This window comes from Scyliorhinus canicula, unplaced genomic scaffold (assembly GCF_902713615.1).
Source record: "Scyliorhinus canicula unplaced genomic scaffold, sScyCan1.1, whole genome shotgun sequence".
NCBI classification, from domain to species: domain Eukaryota; kingdom Metazoa; phylum Chordata; class Chondrichthyes; order Carcharhiniformes; family Scyliorhinidae; genus Scyliorhinus; species Scyliorhinus canicula.
Window position 1 is genome coordinate 989699 of NW_024055497.1, and position 17237 is coordinate 1006935.

Genomic DNA, 17237 nt, shown 5'->3' on the forward strand with positions numbered 1-17237 from the left:
AGGATCTGTGCTGGGGCCACGGCTGTTCACAATTTCCATTCACCACGTGGACTTTGGGAACCAATACACAATCTCTAAACTGGGGAGATAGAAACGAGGAGAACTGCAACAAATTACAGGAGGACATTTCTAAACTTGCTGAATAGACAAATAATTGACGCATGATGTACAACGGATACTGTGAAGTACATAGATCATAGAACATACAGTGCAGAAGGAGGCCATTCGGCCCATCGAGTCTGTACCAACCCGTTAGTACATTTTGGTGCAAAGAATAAGGGGGTCACTTCTTACTTGGAAGTTGTGAGTGTAGATGGTGGAGAGAAACAGGTCTCAGAGCAACAGAGAAAATAAATAAAGCAGAGGGCCAGGAGGGGAATAAGTGAAAGGAAGTTATGATAATCCTTTGGGTCCTTGGTTACACCATACGCAGAGTACAGGGTGTGGTTCTATTCAGCTCACATCATTGGCAACCTTCTGTCTTGTGAGATAATAGTTTGCATCTTAAGTGTTCAGCTGTTTTAAATATTGCCTGGGATAGTTCAAGAGCCTTTCTGTGGCAAGACATGTCTGACACATTTGCTGCAAATGAAGACATTGGGCTGAGAAGGTGCTGGATTCTCTGGATCCTCCCCTCAGCAAACTGAACTTTCCATTTCTCCGGTCCCCACATTATCAAATGGAGATGGAGCCACTGGACAGGGAGCAAAGATTCACAAGGATCATACCAAAAATGTGTGAGTTTATAAATCAGGAAAGGATTGAGAGACTGGATCTCTTTATTCTTGGTTTCAACGTTTCCTCTTGTAGGGAAGAGCAAAACTAGAAACCACAAAATACGATCATCACCAAGAAATCCAATAGGGAATACAGAAAAAACTCCTTCAGCCAGAGAATGGTGAGAATGATCTCACTACCACAGGCACTGGGTGAAGTGAATAGTATCAACGTATGTATAGGGAGGCTGGACACACACATATATATATATATATGGGAGAAACAAAGATGATAGGAGACTCAAATAGAACTGAAACACCAGTACAAACTGGCTGGCTGAATGGCCTGTCTCTGTGCTGTATAACCTGTGTAATCCCATTCAAGGCTTCAACTGATCATCCAACCTGGAGAGCCACAAGGATATCCACAACAGGGAGAAATGTGGCGACTGGGACGGGATTCAGTTCTCCATCCCAGCTGGGAACTCATTGACACCAGAACACTGGGGAGAGACAATTCACCTACCCTGTGTGTGTGAGAAGGGATTCACTGAATCATCCAGCTTCCAGAAACACTGGAACATTTGCAGCGAGGAAAAAACGTGAAACTGGCTCCGCGTCAGAGAAAAGATTTAATCAGTTGTCCAGTCTCCAGATACACCCACACCGGAGAGATGCTGTTCATTCGCTCCAAATGTGGGAAATTATTTACTTGTGTTTCCAGCCTCGCTGCCCATAAAGTTGTTCACTCATTTAAGGGACCTTTTAATTGTTTGCACTGTGTGAAAAGATTTTAAAGTGTTAAATATCTGATGAAAAACCAACTCACTGACACTGGAGAGAAACCATTCACCTGCACTGAGTTTAGGAAGGGATTCACTCATTCACTGAACCTGCTGACGCACCAGCATATCCACATCTGACTGTATTGGGTGGATTCTGTTGTTATTCTGACCACTGACTGCGTCTGAACCAAACTGTTCATCACCTCAGCATCGATTTCACCCTGAACTGATTTTCTGATCCATATTCGATCCATCACCAAGGCAGCCTACATCCACCTCTGTGACATCTCCGGTCTCCTCCTGCTTCATCCTGTTTGCTGCTGAAACTCTCATTCAGACCGTTACATCTTCTAAACCCGAATATTCCTGAACCCTCTGAGCTTCCCTTCGTATCCCAGCTGCCGTCAATCTGGAACATTGGTGCCTTTTGTTTAATTCTTCCACAGGATGTCACTGGCAAGGCCAGCAATTGTTGCCCATCCTGATTGAAGTTTACAACCAACTCAGGGCGTTTAATAGTCACTTTATTCCTCTAGGTCTGGAGTCACATAGTTCATAGAACGTACACTGCAGAAGGAGGCCATTCGGCCCATCGAGTCTGCGCCGGCTCATGGAAAGAACACCCTACCCAAGCCCACACCTCCATCCTATCCCCATAACCCAGTAACCCTACACAACACTAAGGACAATTTTGGACTTTAAGGGCAATTTAGCAAGGCCAATCCACCTAACCTGCTCATCTTTGGACTGTGGGAGGAAACCCACACAGACACGGGGAGAACGTGCAGACTCCGCACAGACAGCGACCCAAGCTGGGAATCGAACCAGGGACTCTGGACCTGTGAAGCAATTGTGCTAACCAGTATGCTACCGCGCTGCCCAGGTCGGCCAGACCAGGGTTTTTAACGACAATTTCATGGTCCCCATTATTGAGACTAGCTTTCAATTCCAGATTTTATTGAATTTAAATACCACCAATTCATATTGGGATTTAAACCCATGACCCAAGAATATTTGCCTGACCTCTGGATTACTAGTTACATTACCACTACCCACCACCTCTCTATCCTAACTCAGTCCCATTCACCGATTACTCCTGTACTATTTGATCTACATTGGTGCCCCTTCTAACAATGCATCAACTTTTACACTTCTCAGATTTTATTTCAAATCCCTCCCTGACCTCACCCCTCCCTCTCTGTAACCACCTCCAGTGCGACATCCCACTTAGATCTTTCTGCTCCTCCAATTCAAGGCTCTTGTACATCCCGATTTCCGTCTCTCCTCCAGTGTTGGATATGCATTCAGCTGCCTGGATGCTGAGCCCTGGATTCCTCCCTAACCGGCCCCACCTCTCGAACTTTCCCTCCTCTCCTTTAAAACTTCTCTGACCCAGTGTTTGGTCCGAATATCTCCTGTTGAGTCTCAGTGTTGAGGTTAACACTCCTGTGAAGCACCTTGGGATGTTTGACAATGTTAAGGTGCTATATCAATACAAGTTGTTATTGCTGCTGTTAATCACGTTAAGGACTGAACCATCTTCATGCTGACAGTTGGGAGTTTATTGCTGATATTAATAATCACTAAATAACTGGGATTGGGGATAAGATTCTGGATATATGTCAGAAATCAGTTTTGTTTCACATACACTGTGATAAATTGTTGATTTCTCTTTAATAAGCAGAGACTAACTGATGTCCTTTATGGATTATTTAGTTTGCTGTCATTTTCTCCCTTCTTACTCGATTATTTTAGTTTTCAAATCTTCCATTACAAATCCCAGCTCCCCTCACCTGACACTGAATTTCCTTTCTCACGATACTGTGGTATTCCCTCAAATAATCCCTGCTGTCTGTGCTGAATTAATCCATCTCAGTAACAAATGTTGAAATGTTTGCTCCACACCCATTGGGTTTCATCACAGAATGAAATCCTGACAGTGCAGAAGGATACCATTTGGCCCATCGAGTCTGCCCCAACCCTCAGAGTACCCTACCTAGGCCCACTCCCCTACCCCATTCCTGTAACCCCAGAACCCCACATCACATTTTGACACTTAGGGGAAATTTAGCATGGCCAATCTACTTAACTTGCACATCTTTGGACTGTGGGAGGAAACCGGAGAACCCGGAGGAAATCCACGCAGACACAGGGAGCAAACCCCACAGTCACTCAAGGCTGGAATTGAACCCGGATCCCTGGCGCTGTGAGGTAGCAGTCCAGGGACTCGAGGACAAAAAAAAAATTCACATCCAATATTCCTTGCCCCAGCACTCAGGGAGTGCTGCACTGTCAGAGTTTCCTTCTTTCAAATAAGATGTTCAACTGAAGCCCTGTCTGTTCCTCTCAGTTCCTGTAAACGTTCCCGTGGCCACTATTGTGAAGAAGAGTTGGGGTTATCTCCGGTGTCCTGGCAAATATTTATCCCTCAATCAACATCACCAAAATCCGATCATCTGCTCATTATCACATTGCTGTTTGTGGGATCTTGCTGTGTATAATTTTGCTGATGTTTTTCCTACATTACACCAGTTACAACCCTTCAAAAGTACTGTTTTGGCTGTAAAGCACTTTGGGATGTCCTGTGATTGTGAAAGGAGCTACAGAAATGCAAGTTTTTAAATCTAAGGTTGATGTTATCTGATCTTCTTATCTGTAACTTAATTGACCTCGGCCACCCCCAACTTACCATTTAATAAATTCACTTTGTTTCACTGTTTCAGACACGATTTTAACCAATTAAAGCAAAGGCAGAATTCTCTGGATAGTAAATTTTAAATGTTTATTAAAAGAGCAAGATTTACTGAACGACTTGAAGACATTGACGTTTATAACTTCACGCAGGTGATCAGTCTGTGGAAGTGTAACCCTCCCTGGCTCCTTCTTTGACAGTAATTTCCTTGGAACTCGGTCTCGAGAGTCTTCAGTACTTGGCCAGCAAGGAAGACCTTCGGAACCTCGACCTTTATCCCCAAAGTGACCATTACCTCATGTCAGAGTTGGGCCTGTTGTAACATAACCATTGGTCAATTAGGCACTAGTTTAATTGAATTGGATTCCCAATTACTGACTCCACCTTCTCTCATTATCTTGGACAGGAATACAATCGAACAGTTTCATACTCTCCCTTTACCTGATTCTGTACAATTCCTTATTCATATAGTATCAAATGTTGAGGCTAATCAGGGTGGGAAGGTCTCTCTTGCCGGTACATTTATCCTCATTGCCCATTTACAGGAATTGAGCTTTTACAATTTTACAGCAAATAAAACCCAGTCCTTTACTATAATTACTGATTCATTCATTACTACTATTTTGACCACTTTATGAGCCCCTTCCTTTGATCTAATGGAATATTTCCATTTCCAAGGGATTTATCATCGACTTCAGGAAGCGTAGCACGACACACACACCCCCATCTGCATCAATGGCTCAAAAGTGGAGATGGTCAATTAAGTTCCTGGGGGTCACCACCCCCAACAGTCTGTCCTGGTCCACTCATGTTGATGCAACAGTCAAGAAGGTCCAACAACTTCTCTACTTCCTACGGAAGCTAAAGAAATTCAGCATGCCTGCATCGACTCTCACAAACGTCTACAGATGTGCGCTAGAGGGCATCCTATCCAGCTGTATCACAGCTTGGTATGGCAACTGCTCGGTCCAAGATTGGAAGAAACTGCAGACTGTGGTGAACTCAGCCCAACCCATCACACAAACTTGCCACCCCCATATTGATTCTGGATACACCTCCAGCTGCCTCAGGAAGGCAGACAGCATTATCAGAGACCCCTCCTACCCAGGCATTGCCTTCGTCTACCAGGAGTTCTCAACCTTTTTTAACCCATTGACCCCTTTTCCTCTTAATTTTTTTTTGTGGACCCCCATAGCCATTCCACAGAAAAAAAAGCTTCTTATATGCGTGGTAAACTAATCCTTATATTTTGTCCGATGGCTAAAGTCCATCTACCTTACCGCGAGGGTTGGAAACGGATTAGCGGTATTTTCGTACGTTGCCAAACATATTCTAATATGAAAAGTAATGAAAAAAACTTTTTACTGACTAAATTGAATTAAATTACTCTAAAAATAACCAATTCATATCAAATATACACAGTTTCTAGTGATTACTGTTATAAATCATTCATTAAACTTGTCAAGGAGAAACGATAGGTGATTTTCACCTCCGTTTGTTCTAGGTAACTTTAAATTTGCGACACTGTCAAATGTAAAGTTTTTTTCTTCTACTTAACTGCCATAAAAAATTCATAGCTACATGAATATTTCTACTTTTAGTATTTTAATATGGCGTAGATTACTGTAAAAATTTAATTCTCAGTAATAACAGTTATTCTGAAGTAGAATTGCTCTATGGACCACTAAAATATCACCGTGGACCCCCAATTCGGTATTTCTTTTGTGTGGACCCTCAGTAATGTTACATGGACCCCCAGGGTCCATGTGGACCCCGGTTGAGAACCTCTGGTCTAGACCCTTCCATCAGGCAGAAGGTACAGAAGTCTGAAGACTCGCACATCCAGACATAGGAACAGCTTCTTCCCAACAGCTACAACACTCCTGAACGACTCCCCCCCACCCCCCAGACTGATCTGTTCCCTGTAAGAACACAATTCACGATGCCCTATGCTGCTCTTGCTCATGTATTTGCTCTGTTTGCCCCCTTGTTCTGCAGTAACCAATCACTGTTTGTTGCTGTACCATTTGTCAATGTTCTGTCGATTATTCTTTGTGTCTACTTTGTTTACGTACTGTGTCCTTTGGCCGTAGAAAAAATACTTTTCACTACTTCGGTACATGTGACAATAAATCAAATACTTAACTTTTCTTGTTTGCCACGTTTGAATCACTTTTCCTGTTGGAATTTTGTACTTTAATAGAATCTATATTTGCTGTATTTTTGTGAAATAAAAATCACAAAATACCCAGAGGACCACAGGCTGCATTCCCCTTTGAGCAAGAAAGAGAGAGCGAGCGAGCTGACTGGTGGTGATTTAATCTGAGGGTCACCACACCTCAGGCGAGGGGTAATGTTGGTAAGGCCGGGCCTTCATGGTTAACCATCACCCAGTGTGGGAGTCGAACCGAGCTGTTGGCCTCGTTCTGTATCACGAACCAGTCGTCCAGGCAACTGAGCTAACCGACCCCCTGGTAAACATGTAATAATTCCTAATACATTAGCTATTCCCTGTCTCCCATCAGTTTCCCAGTCCACCTCAGACAACTTGTCCCTCAAACCCAGATAGTTTTCTTGTGTCAGTAACACCCAGATAAGTGAGTAACACCCGGATATTTTGTTTTTAAAATTAGAATACCCAATTCTTTTTTTCCAATTAAGAGGCAATTTACCGTGGTCAATTCACCGGCCCTGGGTTTTGGGGGTGAGACCCACTCAGACACGGGGAGAATGTACAAACTCCACACAGACAGTGACCCGGATCCCTGGTGATATCGAGATCAGTTAAATTTAAAAAAATGTAAACACTAGGGCCCATCTCCATGGCAGCGTGGCATGCTTTGGGAGGTTCCAAACAGGAATAGGCGCTAAATACCTTCAAAATTCCAAACACCCTTTCAGTTTGTGATCCTTGTGCAATTTGAAGCCAGGTATTAGCAACAAGGCTCAAAGAGCATCAGCCCACTGGAGGCAAAGTGGTGAGACCGGCCAGTCCAGCAGAAAGAAACCCTCCGACCATCCCCACTGACCACCTGTCAGAATGAACAAAATGCAGCCCTGGGTGCAGAGCAGAAACAATAACAGCAGAATCCAACCCCTGTAATCAATTGTGAAATTGTTGGTGTCACAGCAGGTGTGGTGAAACATGCAATCCCGTCTCACATTGAGGGGTGGACAGCGTCTCCCCAGTGTGAACTCGCTGGTGTCTCCGCAGATTGGATACTTCAGTAAATCCTTTCCCACACTGAGAGCAGGTGAATGGCCTCTCCCCGGTGTGAGCGCGCTGGTGTGACTTCAGGCTAGATACATCAATAAATCCTTTCCCACACTGAGAGCAGGTGAATGGCCTCTCCCCAGTGTGAACACGCTGGTGTCTCCGCAGATTGGATACTTCCTTAAATCCTTTCCCACACTGAGAGCAGGTGAATGGTCTCTCCCCAGTGTGAACGCGCTGGTGTCTCCGCAGGTCGGATACTTCCTTAAATCCTTTCCCACACTGAGAGCAGGTGAATGGCCTCTCCCCAGTGTGAACGCGCTGGTGTGACTGCAGGCTGGATCCTTCAGTAAATCCTTTCCCACACTGAGAGCAGGTGAATGGCCTCTCCCCAGTGTGAACTCGCTGATGTCTCAGCAGGGTGGATGAATTAATGAATCCCTTCCCACACTGAGAGCAGGTGAATGGCCTCTCCCCAGTGTGATCTCGCTGATGACTCAGCAGGGTGGATGAATTAATGAATCCCTTCCCACACTGAGAGCAGGTGAATGGCCTCTCCCCAGTGTGAACTCGCTGGTGTGACTGCAGATGGGATGCTTGACTGAATCCCGTCCCACACTGAGAGCAGGTGAATGGTCTCTCCCCAGTGTGAACTCGCTGGTGTCTCTGCAGGCTGGATAACCGAGTGAATCCCTGCCCACACTGAGAGCAGGTGAACGGCCTCTCCCCAGTGTGACTGCGTCGATGAATCTCCAGGTGAGATGGGAATCCGTATCCCTTCCCACACTCCCCACATTTCCACGGTTTCTCCATGTTTTGGGTCTCCTCGTCTCTCCAGGTTCGACAATCAGTTCCGAATCCGCGTAGGGTCTCTTCTCACTGTGAATGGTGTGAAGTTTTTTCAGGCTGTGTAACTGGTTAAAGCTCTTTCCACAGTCAGTTCACTGGAACACTCTCACTGGGGTGTGTGTTGTGTGGGTCTCGGTGCTTTTCCAATCACACAGATGTTTGAAATCTTTAGAAGCTGACAGTTCGGGCAAACATTTCTCCATCTAGATTCAAAGCCCGATGGTATTCAGGTTGAAGGGAATCGAGTGACTGTCAGATCGAGACGTGACGTTTGAGATTTCTATCTGTAATTCCTCCTCGTCTAATATCCTGTGAAAACAATTTACAAAATTCATTACTGTCAGTACAGGATTGAAACTCAGAACAGACAATTCTAGTTTCTATGTCACATTTTTTCCTCTCTCTTATTCCCCGAAAGCTGTAAATCTCCATCCCACACACTCTCCCTCCATTCTCACTCTGCTATATCTAATATTCACCCTCCCAATTCTCCTGAAGGTGCTGATTCATGTTGATTGACAGATCCAAGCTCAGCTCACTGCTTCCTGACCAGAACACAGAGATTAGAATAGGAGCAAGAGTTGGCCATTCGGCCCACCGAGTCTGCTCAACCATTCAATGAGATCCTTGGCCGATCTACCTCAGCACTGTTTTCCCACAAGATCCCCATATCCCTCAACATCTTCAATATCTACAGGAGGGATGTAGAGAACCTAGTGGAGTGGTGTAACAACAACAATCTATCCCTCAATGTCAGAAAAACTAAAGAGCTGATCATTGACTTCAGAAAGCAATGTATCGTACACACCCCTGTCAGCATCAACAGGGCCGAGGTGGAGATGGTTAACAGTTTCAAATTCCTAGGTATGCGCATCACCAACAATCTGTCCTGGTCCACCCACGCCAGCGCTACCACCAAGAAAGCAGAACAGCGTCTCTTCTTTTTCATGAAACTAAGCAAATTCAGCATGTCCACATTAACTCTTACCAACTTTTACAGATGAAAGCATCCTATTGGGCTGCATCACAGCCTAGTATGGCAACTACATGGCCCAAGATCGTAAGAAACTTCAGAGAGTTGTGAACACAGCCCAGTCCATCACACAAACCTGCTTCCCATCCATTGACTCTATCCACACCTCCCACTGTCTTGGGAAAGCGGGCAGCATAATCAAAGACCACTCCCACCCAGCTTACTCACTCTTCCAACTTCTTCCATCGGGCAGGATATACAGAAGTCTGAGAACACGCACGAACAGACTTAAAAACAGCTTCTTCCCCACTGTTATCAGACTCCTAAATGGCCCTCTTATGGACTGACGTGATTAATACTACACCCCTGTATGCTTCGCCCGATAACGGTGTTAATGTAGTTACATTGTGTACCTTGTGTTGCCCCATTATGTATTGTTTTTCATGTACTTAATGATCGGTTGAGCTGCTCGCAGAAAAATTTGTTTCACTGTACCTCGGTACACATGGCAATAAACAAAATCAAATCCAATCAAGGCTAGGTGGATTGGCCATGCTAAATTCCCCTTGGTCTCCAAGGGTCTGCACGTTGGGTGGGGTTATGAGGATGAAATGGGTGGGATGGAGTGGGCCTGGGTGCGGTGCTCATTCGGAGGGTTGGTGCAGACTCAATGGAGCCGAATGGGCTCCTTCTGCACTGTTGGGTTCTATAACTTTGGCACTTCTGTCCTTAAAATGCAGTGGAAGTAGAGTCCTTGAATATTTAAGGCAGAGATGGATAGATTCTTGATAAGCAAGGGGATGAAAGGTTATTGGGGTCGGAAGGAATGCGGACTTGACGTTAAAATTACTGAATTGTGGAGCAGGTCTGATAGGCCGACTCCTAGTTTGTGTGTAAGGAGCAGGCTCGAGGGACCGACTCCTAGTTTGTGTGTAAGGAGCAGGCTCGAGGGACCGACTCCTAGTTTGTGTGTAAGGAGCAGGCTCGAGAGGCCGACTCCTAGTTTGTGTGTAAGGAGAAGGCTCGAGGGACCGACTCCTAGTTTGTGTGTAAGGAGCAGGCTCGAGGGACCGACTCCTAGTTTGTGTGTAAGGAGCAGGCTCGAGGGACCGACTCCTAGTTTGTATGTAAGGAGCAGGCTCGAGGGACCGACTCCTAGTTTGTGTGTAAGGAGCAGGCTCGAGGGGCCGACTCCTAGTTTGTATGTAAGGAGCAGGCTCGAGGGGCCGACTCCTGGTTTGTGTATAAGGAGCGGGCTCGAGGGGCCGACTCCTAGTTTGTGTGTAAGGAGCAGGCTCGAGGGACCGACTCCTAGTTTGTGTGTAAGGAGCAGGCTCGAGGGACCGACTCCTAGTTTGTGTGTAAGGAGCAGGCTCGAGGGGCCGAGTCCTAGTTTGTATGTAAGGAGCAGGCTCGAGGGGCCGACTCCTGGTTTGTGTATAAGGAGCGGGCTCGAGGGGCCGACTCCTAGTTTGTATGTAAGGAGCAGGCTCGAGGGGCCGACTCCTGGTTTGTGTATAAGGAGCGGGCTCGAGGGGCCGACTCCTAGTTTGTGTGTAAGGAGCAGGCTCGAGGGGCCGACTCCTAGTCTGTGTGTAAGGAGCAGGTTCGAGGGGCCGACTCCTAGTTTGTATGTGAGGAGCAGGTTTGAGGGGCCGACTATTTTTCAGAGACCCAAAACCCTGTTTACTGTCCTAATGATTTTCCAGAGACTCCGGCATGAATCGCACCAAGACCACATCCCGTGAATGAACAGAAAAGAAAATCTGCCATCCTTACCTGGTCTGGCCGACACGATTCCAAACCACAGCAATGTGGTTGATTCTGTAAATGCCCTCCGAGATGGCTGAGCAAGCCACTCGGTTTGAGGGAAATTAGGGATGGGCAATAAATGTTGGCTCAGCCAGTGACTCCCACAAATGAATAAAATAAAATCCTGGAGACTCCAGCCAGTCAATCCGAGAGAGTTGGTATCCGGTCCAGGCTCTCAGCGCATGGCCCTGCGGTACCTTGTCCTCTGTAAAGATGGCGGCCAGTAACCCGGGCCTGTCACCGCTCAGCTCTCACTCTATTCGGTGCTGTTTAAGATGGGACCGTTAACATTTTACTCAGGAGTTGAAGCCTCCACGGGGTATTTATGAAGCCTCCTGGCTCACTCCGCAGCTTCTATTGCTCCCTGGCCATCCACTGGCTCCATTCCTGAAAGTCGCTCCATTGTTTTTTTCCTGCTCCTCGCACCGTCAGCGATAATCTGTACTGCGAATGCACCAATCACAGCCTGAACCATCACAATGCCTGGGGAGTGATTGGTGGCAGTACCGGACCAATAGGAATAGAGGGGGCGGGCCTGGATGTGCGGACAGGAGCGGCTGGTCCTCCAACCAATGGGAGTGAATGAGGGGCGGGGCTGGACCGTGAGTGAAGCATGCGCAGTGCGGGTGATGGGCAGACGTGTCCACAATGGGTAAAGGGGGGGATGGTGGGGCGCAGGGTCCGGTGGGTGGACAGAGTGTCTCCGGAAATAAACTGAACGGATCCTTCTCCCCCTGTTTACACCGAGCGGGGCCGCAGCCCCCAGATCAATGAAGAGCTGCTTTGTATGAGGTTGGCCATTGGTTCCAGAGGTTGTTCCCTGGTCGCCAGCATCACCTCTTTATCAGTGAATCATTGGTCACAATAACGACTGAGGCCATTCAGCCCGTCCTGTCTGTGCTGGCTCTCTGTGCCAGAGCCAATCAGCCCCTCCCACTCCCTTCTCCTTTCACCAACAAGACCAGCAGCAAATATTCCCCATCCCCAGTTACCTGTGGAGAAGATGATGTTTGACCTTCTTGAATCGCTGCTGTCTGTGTGGTGAAGGGACTCCCACAATGCTGGAGTTACAGGTTATTCACCCAGTGATGATGAATGAACAGTGATACATGTCCAAATCAATAACACTGTGTATTTATTTAGAGCCCTTTGTGTAATGGACCGTTTTGAGGTGCTCCATAGGTGGGATAAAAAGCAATATTTGACATAGAGTCATGTAAGGAGATAAGAGGCAGATGGTCAGAGTTGGATTTAACGAGTATCTTAAAGGAGGACAGGAAGATAGAGAAGTCAAGAGGCTTGGGGAGGAAATTCCAGAGTTTGTGGCCTTTGCTCGAGGCATGGATAACAAACAGAGTGATTAAAATCAGGAATGGTCAGGAAGCTGGAATGAGAGGAGTGCAGAGACCTTGGAGGTTGAGAGGTTGGAGCTGATTGCAGAGACTGGGAGAGATAAGAGCGTGGAGGAGATTACAGAGAGATAGAGAAGGGAATAGAGGCGATTACAGAGAGATAGAGAAGGGAATGGAGGAGATTACAGAGAGATAGAGAAGGGAATGGAGGGGATTACAGAGAGACAGAGAAGGGAATGGAGATTACAGAGAGATAGAGAAGGGAATGGAGGAGATTACAGAGATATAGAGAAGGGAATGGAGGAGATTACAGAGATATAGAGAAGGGAATGGAGGAGATTGCAGAGAGATAGAGAAGGGAATGGAGGAGATTACAGAGAGATAGAGAAGGGAATGGAGATTACAGAGAGATAGAGAAGGGAATGGAGGAGATTACAGAGATATAGAGAAGGGAATGGAGGAGATTACAGAGATATAGAGAAGGGAATGGAGGAGATTACAGAGAGATAAAGGGTCCGCCCAAAAGGGCGCGTAACCCTGGGACCTATAAAAGACAGGTCACAAACTCAGTTTGTTCTTCTTGACCAGCCCTCCTCTCTTGACCAGCCTTTACCGAAGAAGACCTTGACCGAGAGAGGAGAGGTTCGGACAGCAGCCGCCAGCAAGTAAGTGTCTCACAACGATCGCTACCAGAGATAGACATTCCTGACCCCTTTTAACCCGTACCAACCTGAAGTCTGCGGACCCAGTGCAGAGCAAGAGGCCCTTGTCCCCTGATCCGGCAGTTCCTTATTCAGATAAGTATTGGTCTATTTAGTGGTAGGAATAGTTTAGTCATCTTAGCGTGTGCATGAGTAGTTTATAATTGTATTATAATAAACTCATTTGTTTGAACTTACTAATTGGTGTATGGTTTTATTGCTTTGAACTTGACCTTGAAACTTGTGGCGGTATCTTAACGATACCTGGCGACACTTCCGGTGGCGCCCTCGAGGAGGCAGGTCACAGGTCGGATCACTCCCACCCGCGATGGGGAAACGGACCTTTGTTAACGGACTTTTTTGGGACCTGGCAGCCTGAATCGGTGAAGGAGACGATAGGGAAGAGGCTTCCTTTCCGGGGTATGGGCAGCTGGACTAGAAGTGGTCGAGTGGAGCGGCAAAGATCGAAGCGGGAGCAGCGGGGGCCCCAGGCCGGGCGGCCAAGCATGGCGGACGGCGGGGGCTCACTGGCCAAGGGAGGAGCAGATGGAGTTCTTCAAGAACTGCTTCGCTGAGCTGAGGAGGGACACGCTGGACCCGATGAGAGCGGTGATGGACCGAATGGTCAAGACACAGGCGGTCCAAGGGAAGGCGCTCAGGGAGGTCGAGGCGAAGCTCTCCAGTCAGGCGGGCACGATAACGGAGCTGGAGCACGAGGTGGAGGAGCTGAACGCCCGTCAGAGGAGGATGCAGGAGCAGCTTGAAGAGCTGGGGAACAGAGCCAGGAGGCAGAATTTACGGATCATTGGCCTCCCCGAGGGCTGCGAGGGGTCGGATGTGGGCGCATACGTGACGGGTATGCTTGAGGCGCTGATGGGACCGGAGGCCTTCCCTCAACCCTTGGAGTTGGATGGGGCGCATAGAGCCCCCGCAAGGAAGCCCAGGACGGGCGACCGACCGAGGGCCTTGGTGGTCCGCTTTCACCGGCTTGCTGACAGGGAACGTGTGCTGCGATGGGCCACGGCGGAGAGGAGCAGCAGATGGGAGAGCTGCGAGGTGCGCATTTACCAGGACTTGGGAACGGAGCTGGCCAAGAGGCGTGCAGGATTCATCAAGGTAAAGGCAGCCCTCTACAAAAAGGAGGTGAAGTTTGGAATGCTGTATCCTGCAAAGCTCTGGGTGACGTTTGAGGAACTCCACTACTATTTTGAGACACCAGAACAGGTTTGGACCTTTATTAAAGATAAGAAGCTGGACTTAAACTAATGGGCACTTGGTTCTTTCAGTGCTGTACAGTGGCGGCGGCTTGTTAATCCAAAATTGCTCTGATTAGGACTTTTATTAAAAGAAGCTGGACTGGAACTAAAGGACTTTGGGCTCTCAGACCTTTTGTGTGGCGGCGATTTGTTAAACTATCCTGTACTGTAAACTTTTATCCAAGATTGTTTTCAGCTTGGACAGAGAGTGCGGGCTGGAGGGTGCACTGTTTAGGGTCTTTTGGGGGGAATTGCAACCGGGGGGGGCTGCGCTTGGTACCTTTTGGCGGGAGATCGGGGCCTCTGATAGGGGTATGGGCTAGGGGCTGGTTGCGGGACTTGAAAGGGCACGGTGGGATACAATTGGGTTAATGGGTCCCTGGCGTGTGGGGGGAGGGCCTGAGCGCTGGGACGGGAGACAGGTAGGCGCCAAGGGCAGGGGTCGGTGTGGCTAGCGTAGGTCAGGGGGTACCAGGGAGTTGGAGGTGGGGCGGGGCGGGCTAGGGCCAAGCGCAGGGCTGACCTGGTAGGTCAGGCCTTTGGGGGGGGGGGAACAGAGGGTTAGGGCCACGTTAGTTTAGTTGTATACGTGTGGCATGGGCAAACAGAGCTGGCAGTGGAAGTGCCTTCTTAACATGTTTATTCTTTCCCACTGTTCATTTTCACTATGTTAAGGCACTTTGCACAGGGCCATTTTTCTCTCTGTAACTGTTACAAATTTGTGTTAAATAAAAAACTTTTAAATAAATAAATAAATAAAAAACCGATACCTGGCGACTCCAAAGCCAAGTAACGAAACAGAGCCAAATCGAGTGCTCAGCACACTCACCCAGAACGAGCAACATCCCGAACAGGCGCCAGAATGTGGCGAATAGGGGCTTTTCACAGTAACGTCATTGCTGCGCTAATGTAAGCCTACTTGTGACAATAAGGATTACTATTATAAATAAATCAAATCAAAACCTGGGTGACGGTTAAATTCAGAAGTTATTAAAATGGAACCACATACAGATAAACTATATCAGTATTTACTGACATTTCCATTTTAATCACTGCTCCTGGTACCTGACACCTCTTAACTTGATCCATCAACATCACCACTTGGACTAACTGACTGGGCTGAGGTCTGTCTTGGATAAAAACCCAAGGATCACTTGTCATCCAGAATGCTAGAAATGTACAGCACAGAGGAGGCTATTCAGCCCATTGTGTCTGTGTTGGCTGAAAATGGTTTATCCAGCCACTTTCCACCTCTTGGTCTACATAGAACAGTACAGCACAGAACAGGCCCTTCGGCCCTCGATGTTGTGCCGAGCAATGATCACCCTACTCAAACCCATGTATCCACCCTGTACCGGTAACCCAACAACCCCCCCCTTAACCTTACTTTTTAGGACACTACGGGCAATTTAGCATGGCCAACCCACCTAACCCGCACATCTTTGGACTGTGGGAGGAAACCGGAGCACCCGGAGGAAACCCACGCACACATGGGGAGGACGTGCAGACTCCGCACAGACAGTGACCCAGCCGGGAATCGAACCTGGGAACCTGGAGCGGTGAAGCATTTATGCTAACCACCATGCTACCGTGCTGCCCTGCAGGTCACAGAAACTCCACATCAGGGTGTCTTTAAATGTGATGAGGGTTTCTGTCTCTACCACCCTTTCAGGCAGAGTTCCAGATCCCCCACCACCCCCCTGGGTGAAGAAAATCCTCAATTCCCCTCTAATCCTTCCAACAGATACTTAAATCTCTGGCCCCCTGGTTACTGACCAGCCTGTTAATGAAATAGGTCCTTCTGCCGTCTGATCCACTATATCTGGGACCCTCATAATTTTATACACCTCAATTAAATGTCCACTCAGCCTCCTCTGTTCCACAGAAAACAATCCCAGTCGATCCAATCTTTCCTCTTGTTAAAATTCCCCAATCCTGGAAACATCCAGAAAAACCTCTTCCGTCCTCTCTGCAGGAAGAATGTGATTGTACCGGAATGTGATGACCAGAACTGTACTCCGTACTCTAGCTGTGATATAACTCGTGATTTTAGTTCTAGAATAACCATTCTGTAACCTTCAATGTGATGGAAACTGACAGCTGCAACCTGCCAGCATTTGAAAGATATTTACAAATAATTTGAGGGTTTCTTACAGTGGGACCTTTCTCTGTCCTGTCCATTCGAGGTGTTTGATAACAGCCTTTCTCCTGTGAATATCTAGCTGGAGTTTTGGGACCTGATGTGTTCCTTGTTCATCTTGTTGACTCTAAACATTGAACCTTGTGGTTCAGACAACCAGAGAATCAAACTCCCAACAACAGATTGTCTGTTACTGACTTTCTTGAACAGCTCTGCAATAATCAGACAGTCAAATCCTACATGGTTCTGGTCCTCAGTGGACATACATTAAATAATCAGCTTTAGAGAATTCATATATTCCACAGGAAACTAAGGCGCTTCCTGCCAGCCAGAAGGTAAGGGAGTGAATCTGAACCGTGTCCCCTGGGAAAGGAGCATCCTGAGGACCAGTCCATCTGCCTTTCCCTCGGGGACCAGGACGAGCCGCAAACCAACCATCAAGGAAGCCCCCAAAGCTGGCCTGCCTTTCAAATCCGCCCATGGGAGGTATATTAAGCCCGCCTCCACTCATAACACCAATCAGCAGCTGGAAAGCGGAGTAGGAAATCATTAACCAGTCGCTGTGTGTGCAGGAAATCATTAACCAGTGGCTCTGTGTGCAGCAACTCATTAACCAGTGGCTCTGTGTGTTGCAGCAAACATTAACCAGTGGCTCTGTGTGCAGCAAATCATTAACCAGTGGCTCTGTGTGCAGCAAATCATTAACCAGTGGCTGTGTGTGTGGCAAATCATTAACCAGTGGCTGTG

At 47.5% G+C, this 17237-nt stretch overlaps 1 pseudogene; it reads right to left on the bottom strand.

The window, feature by feature from the left end:
- LOC119960281 overlaps positions 1-12458 on the bottom strand; it is a 51974-nt pseudogene extending 39516 nt beyond the window's left edge.
- Between the last annotated feature and the right edge of the window lie 4779 nt (positions 12459-17237).